The 18189-nt window shown below is 40.5% G+C and overlaps 1 long non-coding RNA gene and 2 pseudogenes across 1 annotated transcript; 1 reads left to right on the top strand and 2 right to left on the bottom strand.

Annotated features, from left to right (window-relative positions):
• Window positions 1–305: 305 nt before the first annotated feature.
• On the bottom strand, window positions 306–4543 carry LOC130697747 (uncharacterized). The gene is made up of 2 exons (XR_009002976.2): window positions 4402–4543; window positions 306–1095 (listed from the first exon to the last, which is right to left on the bottom strand). It is a non-coding gene; the product is annotated as an uncharacterized LOC130697747 (long non-coding RNA).
• On the top strand, window positions 2878–4735 carry LOC130697746 (glycoprotein-N-acetylgalactosamine 3-beta-galactosyltransferase 1-like; annotated as a pseudogene).
• Window positions 4736–6097: 1362 nt separating this feature from the next.
• Window positions 6098–9024, bottom strand: LOC130697745 (MFS-type transporter SLC18B1-like; annotated as a pseudogene).
• Window positions 9025–18189: the final 9165 nt, after the last annotated feature.

Genomic DNA, 18189 nt, shown 5'->3' on the forward strand with positions numbered 1-18189 from the left:
GACTGTCTGGGTTTCTACATCTATGTTACCGACCCGTTAAGAAACCCCCGTAATGTAAGCAGCCTCTTGGTAAGCCTGATCGAACCACACTTGCCCGTTTCCCCATCGACGGTGGCTCATTGGATTAAACGGTTTCTAAAAGACGCCGGGGTGGATACGGCAGTGTTTAGTGCCCACTCTACCCGAGGAGCGGCCTCTTCTAAAGCCTCCGCCGGTGGAGTCCCGATAAAAGACATCCTGTCAGCGGGATCATGGTCCTCCGAATCTACGTTTGGGAGATTCTATAGAAGACAGTCTTCGCTTAATTTGGTTTCGAATTCTATTTTGTCCCGCTCATCGATGGGTTAATGTTGCTTTGAAGTCACAGTTAAAGTGAGCGGGTAATTCGAAATGTAATTGTTCAATCGCTCGAGGGATCGCTCTAGCGATCCCGAAGGGCGATTGGAATTACATGAGTAATTATAAGCGAAACTTTAACTGTGTAATATCCCACCCTCCGCTGCCCGTGTATTTATGCTTCGATCCTTCTGTCTTCTTTCTAGAGGCCGTGGCGGTCGAGATGGCCGGAGAAGAAGAGGAAGAGGCGGATATTGATTCATGTTTATCCCGCATTGGAACCTACCCAGTTTCCCAATCCCGGGTTAATTGTCGAACTGTCCCAAGGAGTATTGATTCGCTGCTAACAGGTCTGATGGGAGAGCCGTAGCAGACGAAAATTCGTTAGTGCTATGAATGGGCTAGAATAAACAGTGTCCACACAGTTAAAGTTTCGCTTATAATTACTCATGTAATTCCAATCGCCCTTCGGGATCGCTAGAGCGATCCCTCGAGCGATTGAACAATTCAGCACGCTCGCAAATGCTGAACATTTAAGAGATTCTAAAGCGCGGTTGACCAAGGTCAGACTCTCGTACCTACCAGAGCAAGAAAAGAGGGACAGTGAACCCTCATAGGTGATCCAAGTGGAGCGCTGGTTGAGGAAATGAGTCGTGATCCACGTATGCCGGCCGAACAAAATAAAGCGAAAGCCGATGACCTTCTACGTTCTGCTCAAGGCTTGAGAAGAGCTCCGCGACATTACCCGCGCATAAGAATCTGTTAAGATAAGGTAACAAAGAGCAAAAAATATTAGCCGAACGTTAATTAATATGAAAAGGGGAGAAACAACAAACAATCCTTTCGCCTACGGTAAAAGATATCCAGTTATTCTTCGCAATTCTCAAGACCGCAGACAGAAAGATAACGGTGAGAAGAAAATTTGCATTACAAGTTGAGTGTCTTGTGACGCAGGCTAAAATAAATTTAATTACTCAATTGGGGATCTTCAAACGTTTCAGAGCTAAAGCAGGAAGCGCTTAAACAAAGCTCTGCATAATGCCAACGCACTGTTAATGATATTTTCGGATGGGCAATTAAATAATTATTAAATACTGCTGGTTATGCAACGCAAATTTTACGAAAGCAACAGTTTTTGTTGTGATATTACCTGCGCCCGATGAAACACTTTTACTCTCACCACTTCCTCCTTTTCTGTGGGTTATCTGACACGCATAATATTAAATATTAGCTGACCACAATAATATTAAAATTGACCGCAGGATTAAAATATGCTATGGCTAACAATTCATACGGTGGCAAAAGAATACATGAAAATGCACGGCGAAGTGAAACAAATATAACTCCAATCGAAATTTGACCAAAAGACTTTGCATTCATGACGAACGTCTGGGTGAAAAAGAAACAATGAAATCTTTCTTTTGACGTAATTTTTGGCAATGTCTAACGTCACGTCATGATCCCAAGCGTTTTCGTCAACTCTTACAGGTTACGTTCCTCGACAATCGCTACGGCGACATGGCTGCTAAAAAACCCCAAATTAATCCACCGAAAAAAGGGATTGACATAAAGACCCAATAGTGTAACTGGTAGCGAATGGCACTAATAGACCCCTATTTAGCAACAAAAAGAAGGCGGACTTTAATACAAAAGGTATTAGGAACGATCTTCCCTGACGCAGTGGGCGGTGGTCTCTGAGGAATGTCTAGACATAGATTCGGTAAGATAATAATGAGCAAACAGCGAAAGGCTAGACAGCAAGGCCGTCAAAATCGAGAAGAACAGGTCACTGTAATAGAAAAAAAAATGTGCGATGATTGACGTGGGATTTCAATGTACCGGTGGAAAAAAATTTAATAATGGACAGGTGGCTGCACAAAAAAACAAAATGGCAAAACCTTTGATTCCTAACTGTTAATCATCCGACAGCTCGTAGCCCGTGGCTCAACCGGTACATCGACAATTGTTACGGGAAACAGGTAAGAGCGATGAAATATGGTTGTACTCTATGTTGTGTCATCCTTGACAGACTAGCTCTTGCGGTCAAACAAAGCATGTTGGATGAAATGATCTTACTTCCGGTCACATTACAACACTCGATTGTAATGCAACGGAAAATCAAAAACGCCCTGCACAATACCGAAATCTGCAATGGAACTAGATTCGTTCTATTATTTCGTGCAACGAATCGAATTCGATGCAACTCAAATAATATCAAAGGCAACAACACAAAAACTGTGCTTTGCGGATGTTCCCTAAGTTTACAGGTGAGAGCACGATTGTCGTCTCCCCTCCAACCCCCCCCCCCCCAGAAAAGATTAAAAAAAAAAAAATAGGCCATTAAGTTGAAGGTTACACTCAATAGGAGGCGAATGGGGGACATTAGAAAATAAAAAATAAAAAAAAGTCCTACAGAGTTCTTCCTCGGCCCCAATCTCTCTCCCCCCTCTCCCTTCCATTTGTACAACATCCTCCTGGCCGCATGCCCGCACCACAGCGACTACCGTACAGCAGGGATACATTTCCTACGCCAAAGAGAAAGTCAGTCGCTATCGAGTTGTTGTACTGCACACAATGCACCCGACCAGTCGTCTTCGTCCTTCGTAGTTTTCTTTACCGAGTTAAACAAAATAAAATAAGAAAATAAGGCAAAGAGAAACGACAGTTTGTGCTGCGGGACATCTCGTGTTTAGGACGCAGCAGATTCAACTGTCTGGTGGGAATGGTTCGCGCAGGGTTTGCACGAGTCTCTTTCTCTGCTCTTCTCGTCGCTGTGATTTTCGCCTTCTGTTTGGTGTGCTTTCTCCTACAAGACGCTTTCATTTACACGCAGCCGCATCATCGAATGTCAGTTTGTGAAATTCTATTTCGCTTTTTGTTTTTAAATTTTGAGCTTCACCATTAACTTTTGATTTCTTATTTGTGCGGGGTCAATGCGCAGTTTTCGGCTGGGCAATAGCCTTGCGTCGGATGGAAATGATGTGACTATTCCAGTTGAGAAAGTGGAGGAGACAACAAAAATCAGCGTGGTTTCTTCAAACAGCCTAATCAAAGGTATCTTACTCGTTCACAAATAACTGGTTTCGTTTTTTTCAAAAATAGTTTCAAATTAAGCGTCCATCAAGCCAAAACAGTCTTTCGTTTTCTTTTTGTTTACAGGTAATGGAGTGCGTAGCAAGAGCGCCGATTTGTTCCAGAAAGAGCGCATTCTGTGCTGGATTATGACGTCACCCGACAATCACAAAAAGAGAGCCATGGCAGTCAAAAATACTTGGGGAAAACGTTGCAATGTTCTACTTTTTTTGAGTTCAGAAGAAGGTATCATTTCATTTCCACAATTTTTTCCCAAAATATTTTTAACATGATTTGCACAAACAAAAGATCCTAGTCTGCCGACCATCAAATTGCCTATAATCGAAGGGCGGGACCAACTTTGGGGTAAAACGAGAGAAGCCTTTCGCTATATATGGAATCACTACCGAGATCAAGCCGATTGGTTTTTCAAGGCCGACGACGACACGTACGAAAATCCCTTCCCCTTTCCAAGAATTCGCTTAATCAACTCGTCTGCAGGTACGCCATTCTGGAAAACATGCGCTATTTTCTTTCGGCTTACAACACATCGAAACCCTTGTGGTTTGGGCATAAATTCAAGACCATAGTGAAACAAGGCTACTTGGGGTGGGGCTAAACGGGTATGTGCACCTTTGGCAATATTTTCTCTTTGAAGAATCGCACATTTAACGTCTCTCTCCCCGTTTTGTGTCACAGGAAAATGTATGAGTCGACTGAATGTGTCGGCCATGGACACGAGAGACGCCAAAGGCAGAGGAAGATTTTTCCCGTTTTTTCCCGAACAACACATTTTCCCTGGGAAAGTAACAAAGGACTACTGGTATTGGCAATCCATTTACTACCCCGCACAAGAGGTAACGCTATTTTTTTTTAAAGATAACTATAAAGATATCACCTCATTCTTCATGTCTACAGGGATTGGAATGTCGTTCGGACAGTGCAATCTCTTTCCACTACGTCAAACCTGAACAAATGTACCTTCTAGAATACCTGATTTATCGGTTAAGGCCATTCGGATTGGAGCCAGAAGACCGGCCAGCAACTCCAGATCCACCGCCAGACTTGGATTTGACAGCGACGCCTTGGTATGTTTCCGAAAAGCAATTCGAGGGCAATTCCGCCGGAGGTGAAGTAATCCATAGCAGCACGAGTGCCACCCCCACACTGAAAAGTAACAGATATACCATGAAAAATTACACAGAACGACTCAACGAGCTTATCAAAAGAACAGAAAGGGCAAGAAAATTGAAAATAACATAATATTGATTACAGTCATTTGCACGATTTGTTTCCAAATAACTATGTTAACGTGATAATACATTAATCGAACATTTTTATTTTCGCATTTTTTGTTCTTTTACTGAACTGAAGACAATGTCTTCTTTGAACAAGTAAAATAGGAAGACGTCAAATTCAACTAACGAAAGCAACAACGAGAGAAGTATCCCGTTACTGCTTATAACGGATGGCGTGATTACAAGTCATTAAAGAGAGTGCATTGGCCTGCATATCGCTTCCAACAGTTCTGATAGCATGAATTCATGCTTTCATACCCAGTTACGTAAACAGATATAAAAATGCTAAAAATGCACACGGCTGGCTAAGTGACAACTATGGCAAATTCAAAGCAGAACCTGTTAGCAATTCCTGTTATGTTTCTTGGTATGCCAATATCCCACTATCTTATTCAATTCACATTCTTTCGACTACAACATTCAAAGTTCAACGCACCAGATGCATGAAATGTTGGCTTTTGAGCTAGCAAGCTGTCTGATGGTAGAACACTCCACTTAGAAATATAGTTGTCCGAATGAAGCTTGCTTTTTACATTGACTTTAGTTAAACTTTAAATAAGTATTCCCTGGAACTTGGTGATGTGCAAACCACTGTGCTGCATACAGGGGATAGGACAGCAATCATGCAATTTCTTAGCCTCCAAAATGAAAATTCAACATCAGCTAAAACAATCAGCAAAGAAATACAGTGTCATTTAGTATCTGTTGATTGAACACTGGTTGTATATTACCTGAAAGGGGATACAGACGGATACGCCATTTTCTTCATCCACTGCAAGCATGACTTTCCACAGCACGTCATCTGCTTGAATAATTATTGCCGGGTAACGGTTAATCTCGACAAATCGTCATAAAATGTCAAAATCATAGGTTGTGGTACTTGTGGATGAGAAAATTCTCGAAATTAAGCATGGTCAGAACGGTTCGCTTCTTTAAGTAACATTCTTGAGTCAATGACTAGCATAAAGCGTGTGGGTGGACGCTCTGACGGGCACGACCATCTTTCGGTCGAATCCATAATATTTGAATGTGACCACCACAGCTGCTAAAAGCCTATTCATCAATTCCCGTACCATTCGCCACAACGCCACATAAAATGTAATGCATTTTAAAATTCAATAGGGCTTAAGCTCAATTAAATTTAAACATGCTTTTGTCGCATGAATCGATTTTTCTCTCGTTCTGCTCGAGTATCAAAAATTGGCTGAAAAAAAGAAGCCAAAACGCTCTCCTGAAAATTATCGATTGGATAAAAAGCAGATCGTGCGACGGGGTAAAATTAAAAAAAGTTAAATGCTTCGACGTGGTCTGGCTTCTACTTGACTTGTGATGAACTGCTCAAGTGATTAATGGAGCTACTGGGGGCAAACAATGGACTTGAAAGAGGAATGAATTGTATCCCTCTATGATTGCGATTGAATTTAGCAGCCTTGATAATCTATATTGATCCTTAATAACAAAACACATTATGTAAACAAAAAGCTGTCTAGAACAAAACAAAATTTACGCTAAATAACAAATATCTTTTTTTTCTAGATCGATTAAGATTTTTTTTAAGGGAGATAGTTGAGAGTATGGATTAGCCGGATATGATTTTCATAAAATAGTTAAAGCCAGCCGGAGGAGACACGGAAAATATCGGGTATGGCAAGTGATAGGGAGCTGATGAGATTCTCAAGTTTCTAAATTCCATTATCTAGTCTACACGATGGGCCTAATCTGTTCAGCCAGAGAATCCCGCATATGTTTCAGCACGCATGCGGCGAATTATGGCACAGTCTCGCGGTAATGGGATCGACACTGATTTGCACGTGACGGACTCGGCTGGAGATTCGGGCTGAGAAATAGTTAACCGTGGAAACTCACCGACATCCACGACGGAATAAGTAGACGATGTTGTTCGCGTAGATATGGCATCCACTGTCGTGTCATCCCCGTCGGACTTGCCGTCCCCTTTCTTGCACTTTGGTAACATAAAGCAAATGGTTGCTAGACCCTATAGAAGGAAATAGACAATGCAATCAATTATTTACTTGTTAAAAGTCATTTTTGCACAAAACTTACCACTGTAATTTGAACAGAGAAGACGACGACAGCCGTCATTTGGAAACCAAATGTGGTCCACTAAAATGCCAGTACCGGCGCGTGAAACAAAACGCCCAGCACCACTAAGTGACGACCATATACCGGCAACAAGGCCGTGCGTACTGGGATTATCCGGATAACCAGAATATCTATTATCAAAACGAAAGAAAGGAAATGAATACTGGTACAGTAAATAGTTTCTTTTTAAATGTGGCTTACACGGCTTCTCTCATGGCATCAACAACCCCGGAAACTTGTTGACCTGCAAACGCATTTCCACTCAGTGCCAATGCGATACCGACAACAACTAGATTTCTAAAACAAAATCCAAATAATGATACTAGTTAAACGGTTTGACCTGGAGAATTGAAATCAAAAGTAGACCTACCGATCAATAGGAACGAAGGGAAAAGGCCCCAGCAAAAATATGGACAAGGCTACGATCATGGTGCTCGAAAGAAGGCAGAGCTTCACAGTTCCTCGGCGATGGCACAAGTATCCCCAAATAGGGCTGGCTATACTGTTGGCACCGTCTTTCAGTCCGAAAAAGATGCCCACGTAAAATGGTGTCAAGTCAAACTGCAAACAAAACATAAAATGATTCTAAAGAAATTAATAATAACGCCAAGACGGAAAACATACCGTACGCAACACTTGCGGTTCAAAGTTGATCGAGAGGAACCCGTTCGACATGTCGATACGATGAACGTGAAGAACGGGATCCAAATGGATGGAATACACAAAATAGCCAATGGCGATTGAGTTTTAGTTTATCCCTCGTCATACTGTGACACTAAAATGTTGAGAAACGAGATGAGAAGGCTGGTGACGTACAATATTTTGAACTAACTTACCGTCATAATCGGCGAGAAAGGGTAATGCAATAAAGGCCATAATAGTTTGAATTCCTCCCATGAGGATAAAGGTAGTCTTAAAACCACCTACTTCATGCAATGCACCACCGACTATAGGACTAGCAAGCAAACTGGGCAATGTTCATCATGGTTCTTGTAAGATTCTAAAATTAGAACAATGGTAGAAATTGAACAGCGAACGCTAAACCTGCATTAGTGAATCTTACAAAGATTTTGGCAACGGAATTGGGAAACTCCACAGCAGTGTACGTAAACGTCGCCGTAATTGTTCCAGCGTTTCCGGCAGCGTGAATGACGCGGATCAATATAGATATTACGACGAATGAACCCCCGGGAGGGAAATACTCTAAAAAGCTTTTAAAGTTTACTGATTAAAACCCAGCTTTTGCGTTTTTTTTGTGTAATTTACTACTCACCCCGATAATAAGCAGCAAATACCTCCAATGAAAACTCCAGAAACAAAGGTGAACCGAACGCCACTAACTTTTAGCTGAAAGAAAGATGAAGATGCAAATTACACGTTTATGGAACAAATTTGGGGTAATATTTACGTTTTTCCAATAAAAGGAGTGTGACAAGAAACGATGTCAGGCAGTTGGTACCAATAATAAATCCATAAATGGATACTGTGGCACCCTTATCTTCAGCCTAGAGATTAAAGCAAACATTTAGATTTCACATTACATATGATCTTATTTCACAGATACTTACAATTTAGGGAAAGAACGGGGGGGAAAGGCAAATGATGATGTGAGAGTTGCTAATGAGAGAACAACCAATAGAAGCCATTGTCTGGGTGTCAGTTTTTTCTTCTCTGTTTTATCAACCTCTCCAAAACGCCTATATTTTTTCTTCTTAAGCCCTCCACAACCTCCATTACAACTGTCAGATGATGCTGTTGACAGGCATCTATCTTTTTTCACAGTATCCTCCTTTGTGCTCAACTCCTTTTCGTTCGAGTAATAAGTGTTGATTCAATCTTTTCAGTCGTTTTTGCACCTGATCATGCCAAAGCACTGGTGATGTTTCAGCCATCGAAACTGACCTATTCTTTTGCTGTCTTTCTGGATAGGGTGGGTATGGCAAACATGGCTTAGCCAAGGTTGTGAACGATCCAACATACCCATTCTTCAAACAGCTTGTGGTATCTTACTTCTCCTTAGCTATAAATAAAAATAGCAATAGTAGTCAAATTTCTTTGGCATGCTAAAGAGCAAGACTCAAGCACATAACAACGTAGGTCTGCGTCGAGGTGCAAACGAAAAACACGAGTTGGCTAAGGCGGGACGGTATATCGTGGAAATGATAGCGGAAACAGTAATAACCACCAGGGTATATGTCCTATAGACGGCATGCATGTGAATTCAGAAGATTCCAAAACTGAGATAGTTTTTCACGAAATAAAAATACTTTTTAGAGTTTTTTACAGTTATTTGTGTTGAACATTACGGGAAAAATTCTAATTCATTTAATTTCCTTCACACAATTCAAATTACCTTATCTTATTAACATTTTTTTTTGAAAAAACATCAGAGTTTGAGCAGTGATGGGTTCTGTCTTCCGTCGAAAAATGCCATAAAGCGAGACAGCGAGCGGTGTTTTTCAAGCACCCGAAGTAAATCGAAATATTCAAAATGGTTCCCTCATTTATGAATATCTTCACGTTCGTCACAGCATTAACAGGATCTTCCAGCAGAGAAGAACAACCTGAACAGTTGACACCAGAAAACAGGAGCGACTTGTTACAGGAATGTAACACGACGCATCCTTTACCCCAGAATACTTCATCTAGTACTGATTGCCAAGCAGAGAAACCAGATGGAACTGCAAAGGGCGCCCAACAGTCGAAGCAATCACGATTCTTCGAGCGAATGAAACAGAAATTCGTCAAACCGGGATTTTTGAGAGAAGATAATACCATCAAGATCAAGTCTGTGCAGGTATGTCTGAACAAGCATAAAGTGGATATGGTGATTGACAAAGGCTGTGACGAGTCAATCATCAGTCTACAACAATGGCAACAAATAGGCGAGCCCAACTTAACGCCTTTTACGAAGTACAATTTGGTCAAGTCTAAGCGTACAGGGAAGTTCAAAGAGCACGTAAAATGGGAAGAGGTCGTTGGATTTTTCTACACCCACGTTGTATTACAAGACAAAACAACTGAAATCCCAATTTACGTGTGTGCAGGATATAAGGCTATGCCCAACTTCCTCGGTTGCAGACTCTTCCACGACCTCCATTTACATCAACAAAATGCGCATTTGATCAAAATAACACGCACAACAGGAAAGGAAACGCCTCCCGAAACCCCGACAACAAAATCGGATGCCGAACCTAATACTACACTAAACTTGACCGGTGCTATGATCAATTACTTGACGTTACTGATCGATATAGCAAAAGACAAGAATAAGAAAAATCGCGAAAAGTATGAAAAGTACATGTCACAGACCATAATGGCCATAATGGTAGCGTTCGAGATAAAAAGGGCCGCCTCCGGGAACAAATCTGAACCGCTTGTCATTGAATGCAACAGCATCGACAAGCTCAGGAAGACTTTTTCTAAGCTGGAAAAACTCTACGAAAATGACAAAAGGAGGTCCCGCGAAGTTATACGTGATGCAGAAGACGCGCTGGATGATCATAAAACAAAACTTGCGTCTGCATCATCGGAAGTAGAACGCGCGAAACTAACCGAACTTCTCCGGCGAAGAGAAAAAGCCCTGCAAGTGATTGTCGAAAACGAAAATATCGATTTTGAGAAGAAGATGGCAGAAGTGGCTTTCGCCAAAGAAATGTTTCCGGAGCCAAAGGCAGAAAAAAAGGGGAAGAAATTCTTCAAAAGACTCAAAACGATGTTTGGACATCGTTCTTCTAACGACCAAATGAAAGCAGAGGAAAGAAGGTCTAACAATGAATATGTTTTGATGCTTAGATAATTCTGTGTGCTTTGGCTTTGTTTAAATTCGTAACGTTTGAAGGAAGGGGCAAAATTGAGTGAAGAGAGACGACAATGGCATAATTGGTTAAGAAATAACTATGCTGTTAAAGCGGAAAATTTTTTAATCGTTATGGCCATTGTCACCTCTCTCCCTCCCCCAATTTCATTCATTCATTCTCCCAATACCTTAATTTAAATGGGACGTGATTTGAACAAAGTCCACAGATTTTCTAAGCATGCTTACATTTTCATAGTTATACCTCTCCAGCTTCTCTTTTCTTTCGATTTCTTTCACGAATTCTATGCTTGGTTACTACAGATTGCTTGTACTGTCGGCAATAATTTGGATCTTAAAAATAAAGATGTAAAAAAAAAAAATGCTCCAACGAATTCTAGTGTTTTAATACTTAGACAAGAGCTTCGATGGTCCTACCACGAAGGGCTACCAGTTAAAACAATGTGGCTTATGAAACACGATTTCAATTAGTTTTTTGGGAATAGCCTAAACAAAGAAAAATAATTGAATTATTTTTACAACTTCTCATTGCATTGACCTGGTGATCGTACCGTCATTCACGCTTCCTTCTTGCGCAAGAAAAAAAAATTTAAGCGGCTTCCGATTTTTATACATTCACGCGTGATTGCATTGGTTTAGAGTATTCTACCTGTGACTATACTAGATCAGTCAATAGGTACGTACAAGTTTTTAAAAATTGCAGAGGAAAACAACTCAATCGCACTAATAATTTTACAGTTAGTCATCGAATTCTCAGTTCCCCATATTTAATTTCACGAAATTCCGTTATCGTTACCAATCTCTATGTTTATACTTTGCTTGTTCTTCCTACTTCAAAGGCTTCTTCCTTTTTCCCACTTGAAAAGCCCTCGGAAAAGAAAATGGGAACAAGAAAAGTGATTTGGAACGATGGAACACGTCACGCCATAACGGTTGATGGCGTTATCATTGCAAAAAGGGGAAAAAAATGTTTACTTCAAACTGGAAATTTATCAATTTTTGTATCCTTATTCCGCTAGTAGATCAAAAGACTCGCGTGCGTCCTTCATTCAACGGTCAGAACGGTTCGCTTCTTTAAGTAACATTTTTTAGTCAATGACTAGCATAAAGCGTGTGGGTGGACGCTCTGACGAGCACGACCATCTTTCGGTCGAATCGATAATATTTGAATGTGATCACCACAGCTGTTAAAAGCCTATTCATCCATTCCCGTACCATTCGCCACAACACCACATAAAATGTAATGCATTTTTAAAATTCAATTTGGCTTAAGCTCAATTAAATTTAAACAAGATTTTGTCGCATGAATCGATTTTTCTCTTGTTCTGCTCGAATATCAAAAATTGGCTGAAAAAACGAAGCCAAAACGCTTTCCTGAAAATTATCGATTGGATTAAAAGCAGATCGTGCGACAGAGTATGGATTAGCCGGATATGATTTTCATAAAATAGTTAAAGCCAGCCGGAAGAGACACGGAAAATATCGGGTATTGTTACAGATGTGGCAAGTGGTAGGGTGCTAGATGAGATTCTCAAGTTTCTAAATTCAATTATCTAGTCTACACGATGGGCCTAATCTGTTCAGCCAGAGAACCCGGCATATGTTTCAGTGCGCATGCGGCGAATAATGGCACAGTCTCGCGGTAATGGGATCGACACTGATTTGCACGTGACGGACTCGGCTGGAGATTCGGGCTGAGAAATAGTTAATCGTGGAAACTCACCGACATCCACGATATCCACGAATAAGTAAACGATGTTGTCCTCGTAGATATGGCATCCACTGTCGTGTCATCCCCGTCGGATTTGCCGTCACCTTTCTTGCACTTTGGTAACATGAAGCACATGGTTGCTAAACCCTATAGAAGGAAAGAAATAATGCATCTTATTATTTACTTGTTAATAGTCATTTATTTATGGTCAAAACTTACCACTGTAATTTGAACAGAGAACACGACGGCAGCCGTCATTTGGAAACCAATGTGGTCCACTAAAATGCCAGTCCCAGCGCGTGAAACAAAACGCCCAGCAGAGACGACCAAATACCAGCAACAAGCCCGTGAGTATTGGGATTATCCGGATAACCAGCATGTCTATTATCAAAATGCAAAAAAGAAATGAATACTGGCACAGCAAATTGAATTTTTTAGATGTGGCTTACACTGCTTCTCTCATGGCATCAACGACCCCCGAAACTTGTTGCCCTGCAAACGCAACTCCACTTAGTGCCAATGCGATACCGACAACAGCTAGATTTCTAAAATAAAATCAAATAATGATACTATTTAAACGGTTTGAATTTGAGAATTGAAATCAAAAGTACCGATCAAAAGAAATGAATGAATTTAGTCTATTGCAAATTTGCTACGACATCTTTCGCGGGTGGCATAATAAAAAGAAAAAAAAAGGAAAGAAAAATAAAATAAATGTAAGTAAAATTTGTTGCCAATGAAAAAAAATTTTTAAATGGGATGGGAAGAAAAAAATCTAGATATTGAAATAAACCACAAAAAAAAACAAAAAAACAGAAAGACTAAGAACTTAATCTAATTAATTCAATGTGCGTTGGTTCGTACGATGTTTCGTCGACTGGATCATTCGCAACAACGTGACTTTTCTAATAACTTATACATCTACTTACTAATGCCATCAACTTTCGTTTTTCAAAATACGGAATTACATGACATCACGTATTTTACCGCCTGCTCCCTCCGAGACTCTTACGGCGCTATACACCATTTTTATTAAAATCTTTTGGTTATGGGGAACTTACTGAACAATGAGTCGTGTAATTTATTGTTTCCAATCTATTTTACAAAAGCCAAGCCACTACCTGTATGCACCATCATTGACGAGAGCGGTAGGTTGTCAGGGTAGGCTGAATCTTTCCATAAGTTTACCCTGTTCCGTGAGATTTTTTTCTAACTTTTGTCCTCATATAATAGATGGGGCAATCTCGGCTAAATGTGGCAAACGATTAGTATTAAGTATGTAACATGATTAGGATATCACTCAAACTATTTACTTGCAACAAAGAATCTCTTCGTTGAGACTTCCCTGGCACCTGGCACAGGAAAAAACGTAAATATTGCCCCGAATTTGTTCCCTAAACTTATAATGTGCATCTTAATCTTTCTTGCAGCTAAAAGTTATTGGCGTTCGGTACGCCTTTGTTTCTGAAGTTTTCATTGGAGGTATCTGCTGCTTATTGTCGGGGTGAGTAAAAAATTACACAAAAAACGCGAAAGCTGGGTTTTAATCAGTAAACTTTAAAAGCTTTTTAGAGTATTTCCCTCCCGGGGGTTCATTCGTCGTAATCTCTATATTGATCCGCGTCATTCATGCGGCCGGAAACGCTGGAACAATTACGGCGACGTTTACGTACACTGCTGTGGAGTTTCCCAATTCCGTTGCCAAAATCTTTGTAAGTTTCACTAATGCAGGTTTATCGTTAGCTGTACAATGTCTACTATTGTTCTAATTGTAGAGTCTTACAAGAACAATGATGAACATTGCCCAGTTTGCTGGTCCTATAGTCGGTGGTGCATTGCATGAAGTTGGTGGTTTTAAGACTACCTTTATCCTCATGGGAGGAATTCAAACTATTATGGCCTTTATTGCATTACCCTTTCTCGCCGATTATGACGGTAAGTTAGTTCAAAATATTGTAGGTCACCAGCCTTCTCATCTCGTTTCTCAACATTTTAGTGTCACAGTATGACGAAGGATAAACTAAAACTCAATCGCCATTGGCTATTTTGTGTATTCCATCCATTTGGATCCCGTTCTTCACGTTCATCGTATCGACATGTCGAACGGGTTCCTCTCGATCAACTTTGAACCGCAAGTGTTGCGTACGGTATGTTTTCCGACTTGGCGTTATTATTAATTTCTTTAGAATCATTTTATGTTTTGTTTGCAGTTTGACTTGACACCATTTTACGTGGATATCTTTTTCGTACTGAAAAACGGTGCCAACAGTATAGCCAGCCCTATTTGGGGATACTTGTGCGATCGCCGAGGACCTGTGAAGCTCTGCCTTTTTTCCAGTACCATGATCGGAGCCTTGTCCATATTTTTGCTGGGGCGTTTTCCCTTCGTTCCTATTGATCGGTACTTTTGATTTCAATTCTCAAATTCAAACCTTTTAACTAGTATCATTATTTGATTTTATTTTAGAAATCTAGCTGTTGTCGGTATCGCATTGGCACAAAGTGGAGTTGCGTTTGCAGGGCAACAAGTTTCGGGGGTCGTTGATGCCATAAGAGAAGCTATGTAAGCCACATTTTAAAAATTCAATTTGCTATGCCAGTATTCTTTTCTTTTTTGCATTTTGATAATAGACATGCTGGTTATCCGGATAATACCAGTACTCACGGGCTTGTTGACGGTATATGGTGGTCTCTTAGTGGTGCTGGGCGTTTTGTTTTATGCGCTGGGACTGGCATTGTAGTGGACCACATTGGTTTCCAAATGACGGCTATCGTCGTCTTCTCTGTCCAAATTACAGTGGTAAGTTTTGTGCAAAAATGACTATTAACAAATAATTAGATGTATTGTTTATTTCCTTCTATAGGGACTAGCAACCATTTGCTTCATGTTACCAAAGTGCAAGAAAGGGGACGGCAAATCCGACGGGGATGACATGACAGTGGATGCCATATCTACGAGGACAACATCGTTTACTTATTCCGTCGTGGATGTCGGTGAGTTTCCATGATTAACTATTTCTCAGCCCGAATCTCCAGCCGAGTCCGGCCACACCTCGAAATGCTGCCCGAATCTATTGATGAATCGACGGAAAGCTGCGTGAACAATACATTCCAGAAGCTGTGACATGCGATGAAAAGGAACTGTTTAAGGGGATCGTCTGTGGGGAACACTTTAACAATTTTGATAAAGTCGTCCTCCAGGTAAACCATTTTTCGAAACAGTAGTTTATGTTTTGAAAATATCTATTTGGATTTGCTTTAGGTTACAGAAAAAGATGTACCTCGATAAATAACATCATTCGAAGAAGCCGGCCTGCGCCTACTACTACTTCAAAACATTAAGATTGCTGGCTACATAAAATCAACACCTATACAGAAAGCTTCAGTTGCAGATATTCTTGCCAAAAGAGATTTGATTACTTGTGCTGTCACGGGCTCCGGCAAAACGGTAATCCAATTAATGAACGCTGTGTAATTTTGAAACCTTGATGCCTTCGTACTAACTTGATTCGAATGGGTCGATATGAACTGGGTAAGTTGAGGTAAAAGTAATTTTGAGTGGGCACGTCTGTGATTGCGACTACGAAAAGGTCCAATTGCATTTAAGATACTCAAGAAACCCTTCGTGACATTCGTTGATTAAGTCATCTAAAATTTCACATTTTTTCATATAGGCGGCGTACTTGGTACCGTTTATGAACATATTGTTAGAACAAGGTGTTTCTGGTGCATCCCCGCCATGGTTCAAAAGCCAGAAGTTGTAATTGTCGCACGCACTCGTGAATTTTCGATTCAAATTCACCGCGGGGCGTGTAAATTCTCCTACAATTCGGTTTTAAAATCTGTCATATATCAAGGAACTGTCACGAGCCATCATCGGTCAAATCTTCAAGCTGGGTGCAATACTCTTGTCGCGACCGCGGGGCGACTCGAGGATTTTCTCAATTAGTGTCACGTCAGGTAATCTATGGTAACACAGATTCCGTAATGGTGAAATTCGGTGTACCCACGGTGGCCGAAGCCATGGAATTAGGCCGAGAAGCTGCCGCATTTGTGTCGGCAAAATTTGTCAAACCCATTAATTTGGAATTCGAAAAAGTCTATTACCCCTATTTATTGATCAACGAAAAGAGGTAATTACGGTTCTGATTTATAAAGACTTGTTAGATGAGATACCAGTTGCACTGTCTGTTTCTGTCTTCACAGGTATCCAGGATTGTATTGGACCAAACCTGAAAAGTTTGACAAAATGGATTGTAAGGGTTTAGAAACTGTTCGTCGTGATAATTGTCAACTCGTTGCCAATCTTATCAATAGCTGGTCTGCAGAAAAGTTTGATTGATCGGTGAACAAAAAGTCATCAGTTTTAGTATTCAAAGTTTGAGGTTTTGATATTTTCTCTTAGAGATCCGGATGGAGCACTAGAATACGCCAAACAATCTATTTTCGACTTGCTGCGCAACAAAGTCGATATCTCACTTCTGATGATTACCAAGGTAGAGCGTAACTATGTTTTGGAATACTGTGATTTTATCCGTTTGCTTTCTTTTATTAAAAAGGAGCTGACTAAAACAGATAAAGACTACGCCAGCAAACAGGCACATGTGGAACTAGCTCACAAGATGCGTAAGCGAGATGCTGGTACAACCCCAAAATTAGGGGATCGAGTTCCGTATGTCATTATCGCAGCCGCTAAAAGTACACCAGCCTACCTCAAGATTCGTCTTTGGATTTCAAATTTCTCATGAACTATTAAGTTTCCATACGTCTTCTTTAGACGGTAAACCCTATTTTTGTAATGGAATACAGCGTACCTATTGATGCCCCATACCATTTGGAAAATCAGCTTTCAAAACCCCTTGTTCGGATTTTGGAACCCATACTTGGATCTAAAGCGGAATCATTGTTGCTACGTAAACACGGACTTATCGCCTTTATTTGCTTGACATAATTGAACGGTTTGTATTCCGTATTGTAGATGGTTACCATACCCGGACGCCTTCATTTGTTACTTCAAAAATTGGTGGATTGGCTAGCTTTACCACACGCAAATCCACCTGTGTTGGATGCAAAACCGTCCTTCCAGACGATAGTGCTGTATGCAAGTAAGTCTAATTTCTGCCTATCTCGGCGATGTTTGTTAAAATTGCTGTTCCAATTTAAACAGATTTTGCAAGCCGAAAGAATCGGAGTTCTACCAGAGGGAAATTGGCCAACTTTATGCTCTCGAAGAGAAGTTTAATCGTTTATGGACAGAATGTCAACGGTGCCAGGGAAGTCTCAACGAAGAGATTCTTTGTTGCAAGTAAATAGTTTGAGTGATATCCTAATCATGTTACATACTTAATACTAATCGTTTGCCACATTTAGCCGAGATTGCCCCATCTATTATATGAGGACAAAAGTTAGAAAAATCTCACGGAACAGGGTAAACTTATGGAAAGATTCAGCCTACCCTGACAACCTACCGCTCTCGTCAATGATGGTGCATACAGGTAGTGGCTTGGCTTTTGTAAAATAGATTGGAAACAATAAATTACACGACTCATTGTTCAGTAAGTTCCCCATAACCAAAAGATTTTAATAAAAATGGTGTATAGCGCCGTAAGAGTCTCGGAGGGAGCAGGCGGTAAAATACGTGATGTCATGTAATTCCGTATTTTGAAAAACGAAAGTTGATGGCATTAGTAAGTAGATGTATAAGTTATTAGAAAAGTCACGTTGTTGCGAATGATCCAGTCGACGAAACATCGTACGAACCAACGCACATTGAATTAATTAGATTAAGTTCTTAGTCTTTCTGTTTTTTTTGTGTGGTTTATTTCAATACCTAGATTTTTTCTTCCCATCCC

The sequence above is a fragment of the Daphnia carinata genome, chromosome 6 (assembly GCF_022539665.2).
Source record: "Daphnia carinata strain CSIRO-1 chromosome 6, CSIRO_AGI_Dcar_HiC_V3, whole genome shotgun sequence".
Taxonomy (NCBI): Eukaryota; Metazoa; Arthropoda; class Branchiopoda; order Diplostraca; family Daphniidae; genus Daphnia; species Daphnia carinata.